This window comes from Sminthopsis crassicaudata, chromosome 3 (assembly GCF_048593235.1).
Source record: "Sminthopsis crassicaudata isolate SCR6 chromosome 3, ASM4859323v1, whole genome shotgun sequence".
Lineage (NCBI taxonomy): Eukaryota > Metazoa > Chordata > Mammalia > Dasyuromorphia > Dasyuridae > Sminthopsis > Sminthopsis crassicaudata.
Window position 1 is genome coordinate 639,619,803 of NC_133619.1, and position 6,000 is coordinate 639,625,802.

The window sequence follows — 6,000 nt, forward strand, 5'->3', positions numbered from 1 at the left end:
ACGCGACCGAGGCAGCGCTCTGGGGGGCTGGGCTGCGGGGGGGGGGGGGGCCGCTTAGGTGGAAAAAGGAAGAGTTGCAGCTGGAGGCGCCAGAACCCGGGAACTCCAGAACCCGGGAACCCCGGGGGCTTCTTAGAGTCCCATCGGCTCAGCTTAGGACCCAAAGGGGGGAAGGTAGAACAACTCTTCTGTGAGGAGTGAAATTCTGGGGGAAAAGGGGCTGTGAGGTCAGGGGGTGGGGGAGGGGCAAGGGGCCAGCGATGCAGGGAGGTCTGGCCCCCAACTCCGCTTCTGAGGTGAGGCTAGGGGGTAGACTTGGGTAAGTGCAGTCCGGATTGGGGGCCTCAACGTCCCCAACTGTGCAATGGGTGTGTGTGTGTTAGTAAGAGAAACAGAGAGGAAGGAGAGAGAGAGATGGAGGAAGGGCGGGAGAGAGAGGGAAAGTGGCAGAAAGGGAGAGAGGAAAGAAACAGAGAGGGAAGGAGGGAGAGAGAGACAGAGACAGTGACAGAGAGAGGAAGGGAAGGAGAGAGATGGAGGAAGGGCGGGAGAGAGGGAAAGTGGGAGAAAGGGAGAGAGAGGAAAGAAACAGAGAGAGGGAAGGAGGGAGAGAGAGACAGAGACAGTGACAGAGAGGAAGGGAAGGAGAGAGAGGGAAAGTGGCAGAAAGGGAGAGAGGAAAGAAACAGAAAGAGGAAGGGAAGGAGGGAGGGAGAGGGAAAGAAGGGGGGGAAAGAGAGAGACAGAGAGAGGAAGGGAGGAAGGGAAGCAGGGAGGGAGAGACAGTGACAGAGAGGAAGGGAAGAAGAAAGAGAGATGGAGGAAGGGAGGGGGAAAGAGAAAGGGGAGGGGAGAGACAGAGAGACACACACACAGTCTCTACATCCTGACTTTATAATCCCATGCCTGCAGGCAGAGTCTGTTAGGTGACGGCATTGGGAAAGCCAATGGAAAGATTGGGGGGACTGACTGGATTTACATAAAGTGAGGGGTTGGCCAGAGAGCCAGGGGACTTGGGATGGGAAGAGAGAGGCCTGAAACAGATGAAATGCGAGGAAGGGGAGGGGCAGGAAGCTCAGCATTAGGGCAGGGAAGGGGAGAGGTCAGAGGCAGGACGGTTCCCTGGAGGCCTGGGGAACCTGGTGTCCTGTGGGTCCAGACCTCTCGAGCTCGCTGCTGAATGGGATGAAGCCCAGGGCTCTGGCCTGGCTACTTCCCTCCTGCCCACGTGGTGCCGGACTCTGGTCCCCAAGCTGCAGAAACACGCCGGATGAACTCTGCGGAGACTCAGAACTCTCTGGTGCTTCTCATGGATGGCAGGCAGGGTCCCTGGGTCTTCAGAATCCCCTGCACCCTACAACAAGGCTCACCCTAACGTCTGGTCATCCGGCCCCGTTCTCATTCCCGGGGAGGGGAGCCTGCTCTGAAGTCGTAGGCTCCGGCTCATCTCTGGCAGCCAACAGCTTCCTGGTGCTGGTTACAGCCCAGCAGTCCGGTGTCCGTCCACACTTGGGATCTTTGACCTTCTCAGTGATAGCCCACTTTAAGGCCAAGAACGCTAGATTATAGAAAGGATACCCCCCCCCAGCTCTCCCTCTCCATCCTGTTGGCAAATGTGATGGGTGACACTTTGTGGGAACAGGACAGCTCCCGAGACTCTCAGGCTAGCATGGATCTGCAAGCAGGTCAAAGGGCACCCTTAGAACCATCCAGACCCACGAGGGGATATCTGGGGGCCACAGGCTAAGTTATTATCACACACTTACCAATATGGCCGCCTCCTGCTGGTTCCAGCAGCTCACCAAAGTGCCCGTCTACTGGTTCTCAATAATGCTCATAAGTGAGACAGTTGTCCTTGCTCAGTCATTTCGGGTATTTCCAGTTTTCTTGGCAAAGATACTGCAGTGGATTGCCATTGCCTTCTCCAGTTCGTTTGACAGATGAGAAAACTGAGGCAGACAGGGTGAAGTGACTGACCCAGGGTCACCCAGCTAGTAAGTATTTGAGGCTAGATTTGCCTCAGGAAGATGAATCTTTCCGACTCCAGACCTGGCCCTTCTCCCATTGCATCACCCCAGTGGGTTTAGCAACAACAGCAGAACCATTACTCATTTGTGATAATGGCTACCGAATCCCAGAGAAGTCCTTCGGACTCAAAGGTGGCCACTTGGGGAATATTTTTGTTTTTTCCTGTGATCTCTCCTTGCCGAGATGCTCCATGATTCACATGTTAGACAGAAGTTTTGCCTGACTAAAGTTTGTCACAGTTTCAGACCTATTTCCTGTAGCTGACACCACATTTCCATCTGGCTTTTCTCCTGTTTTTTTGCAGGACATTCTCAAAGGTGACGCCATTCAGATAGCCCTCATTATGTTCAGATTTCAGGTTTCCGACGACTTCCTCCATAAGCCACAGAAAAGTGGCAGGTGCCCCCAAGACACCTTGGGGCAGAGGCTCAAACTGCTGAAACCAAGCCAGGCAAATTCTTTGTCTTCTGGCAGGATCCGGGCTCCATAAATCCAACACTGAGAAGCCCGGGCTGCCTGGCAGATAATGCAGGCATTTTAGCTCCTGACATGCTGTCCTTGTCCAATTTAGATTTCATATTCAAAACTTCCAGTCTATGAACATGTAGTCTTTTTTTTTTTTTCCAACCAGGACCCCAGCTATTAATGATGCTTATAGATTGTTGCACTATATAGTGATGCCGTGGACCAGTGAGCTCCCTGAAATCAGAAACTTCTTTTGCCTCTATCTATGTATCTATCTATCTATAGATAATCTGTCTATCTACCTATCCATCTTGTCTATCTATTTACCCATCTCTCTCTCTATCTACCCATCCATCTCTCTATCATCTGTCCATCCATCTATCTACCTGTTTATTTTTCTATCAATCTTTATGTTTATATATCTACTTATTTACCTGTCTCTCTTTCTTTTTATCTATCTCCATCTATCTAATTATCAATCTGTGTATCTATCCATCTTGTCTACATACCTAATTATCCTATCTACCTGCCTCTCTTTCTTTACCTGTTCATTTATCATCAATCCATCCATCTACCTGTTTATTTATTAATCAATCAATCAATCATGTTTATATATCTACTTATTTACTCATCTGTCTCTTTATCTTTATCTATGGATCTATCTATCCATCTTGTCTACACACCTAATTACCCCATATAGCAGTCTCTCTTTATCTAGCCATCTATCATCAATTCATCCATTCATCAATCAATCTGTCTACATGTCTATTTATTCACCTGTCTCTTTCTTTATCTATCCATCCATCCATCCATCTATCTATCTATCTATCTATCTATCTATCTATCTATCTATCTATCTATCTATCCATCTATCCATCTTGTCTACACACCTAATTACCCCATATATCAGTCTCTCTTTATCTAGCCATCTATCTATCATCAATTCATCCATCTGTCTATCAATCAATCTGTCTACATGTCTATTTATTCACCTGTCTCTTTATCTATCCATCCATCTATCTTTCTATCTATCTATCTATCTATCTATCTATCTATCTATCTATCTATCTATCCATCCATCTATCCATCTTGTCTACACACCTAATTACCCCATATATCAGTCTCTCTTTATCTAGCCATCTATCTGTCTATCATCAATCCATCTATCAATCAATCTGCCTACATATCTATTCACCTGTCTCTCTTTATCTATCTATCTATCTATCTATCTATCTATCTATCTATCTATATGTCAATCAATCAATCGATCAATATATCCTGTCTACATATCTACTTATTTACCCATCTATCTCTTTCTTTTTGTCTGTCTCCATCCATCATCCATCTACGTATCTACGTATTTATCCTGTCTACATATCTACTTATTTACTCATCTGTCTGTCTCTGTCTCTCTGTCTCTCATGTCCCATACAGTATCTGCTATATTAATAAATACTTAAATGTTTACTGACTGATTTCGGGTAGACAGATTTTCAAATGGTTTCTAAAGGACCTGAGAGATATACAGCCAGCCAGCCTTGCTGCTGCTACCACTGTCTTCCAGAAGCCACTGAACACTGGTCTATCTGCCTCCATTGCCACTGACTCCAGGCACAGAGTGTTCAGTCATAGATAAAAATGAGCTGGTGTAAAAGGCCAAATTGGCTGAGAAGGCGGAAGGCCAGAATGAAAAAGCAGCCTGCATGAAGTCTGTAATTGAACAAGTTGCTGAATTATTCAATGAGAAGAGGAAGCTTCTCTCTATTGCTTACAAAAATGTCACAAGGGTCCAAAGATCATCATGGAGGGTCATTTCAAATATGAAGCAAAAGATGGAAGAAAAGCTGAGAAAAATAGTAAATGGCAGGAAAATACAGGAAGAAAATGGAGACCCATGATGTACTGTCTCTATTAGAAAAATTCTTGATTCCTAAAGCTTTACAAGCAGAAAGCAAAGTTTTCTATTTGAAAATAAAAGGAGACTGTTCTTTGACTGAGGTGGCTGCTGGTGAGGAGAAGAAAGGAACGGCTGCTCGCTTGCAAAGAGCATATTGGGAGGCCTTGAAATCAGACCCAAGCAGATGTAATCAATGCTTCCTAGAAGATTGGATCTGCCCTTCTCTATTCTCTATTAGAATTCTCCAGAGAAAGTCTGCTCATTTGCAGAATCAGCTTTGGATGAAGCCATTGCTAGACTTGATTGTTAAGTGAGGAATTGTACAAAGGCAAAAGCTACTAATGCAATTACTGAGAGATGCCTTGGACATCATAGAGCCAAGGAAGCAGCAGGAGGAGGGGAGAGTTAACCAGCTTTCCAGCTTTTGTCAGCCTCATTCTAATATTTATTCAGTAGACCATTAGTCATCCAGACTGTACCACAAATAGTTTTTGTTTATGATTTTTGACAAGTTAATGTTACTTCTTTGTGAATTTTTGTATTTCCCATGTGGTTTTTATATTTAATATTAGGGGAGTGGAGCCAGTTAACATCTGGGGAGTTGCCTTGCTGGAAAAGAGGGGGAAGTGGAATTTTTATGCATGTTTTACTGGTCTGTCATAGTACTCTGGACACATTATATATCTCACAAGGTTGTGTTCACATCGTATATCTCACAAGGTTTGTATTAAAACAGCTTCTGTGTCCATGTTGGCCTCTCATGGTGGGAGGAGGGGGAGAAGGGCTAATTGGTTCCAACCATCAGTGTCGTTATTGTGGTTACTTTAGAGTTGGAGCACTCATGGCCGTGGTAAAAACAGATGTCTCGCAGATATTACGTGTCATTCCATGTGTCTCTTGGGAAATCACAATCCCAACGTGTACATCTTTATGATTGCAATTGCGAAAATGGTCCTTAAGACAAAGTTTTAGCCCAGTCATTTTACTCTGGAGATATACAGAAACGATTCACATTGAATTATTAGTAAAGTTACCAGTCGACTGTTTTTATTGCTTTTGTCACCCTTATTTTATTTATATTTAGATGGTTAGGGGGCAAGTAGATGGCAAAGGGTTATAGAGCACAGTTTGTGGATTCAAGAAGACCGGAGTTTTAAATTTGGCTTCTGACATTTACTAACTGTGTTACTCTAGGAAAGTCACTTAAGCCTGATTGCGTCAAAAAAAGTTTAAAAGTAGCCAAGAACAAATGTACAGGAGCAGCTAGGAGGCACAGTGGATAGAGCACCAGCCCTGAATTCAGGAGGACCTGAGTTCAAGTCTGGTCTCAGACACTTAACACTCCCTAGCAGTGTGACCCTGGGCAAGTCACTTAACTCCAGCCTCAGGGGGAAAAAAAAAAAAAAAAGAACAAATGTATAGCTAAAGTTATAGTGTGACTCTAGGAAAGTCACTTAACCCTGATTGTTTCAAAAAAAAAGTTTAAAAGATGTAGGTAGCCTAAGAACAAACGTACAGCTAAAGTTATAATAAAAATGAAGTTTTGATAAATGTAGAAATATGTTTAAAAGAACTATATATGTTTAACCTATGTTGGATTACTTGCTATC

The 6,000-nt window shown here is 44.5% G+C and overlaps 1 pseudogene; it reads left to right on the forward strand.

The window, feature by feature from the left end:
- Window positions 1-1,770: 1,770 nt before the first annotated feature.
- LOC141562594 (14-3-3 protein zeta/delta pseudogene) lies at window positions 1,771-5,673 on the forward strand (annotated as a pseudogene).
- Window positions 5,674-6,000: the final 327 nt, after the last annotated feature.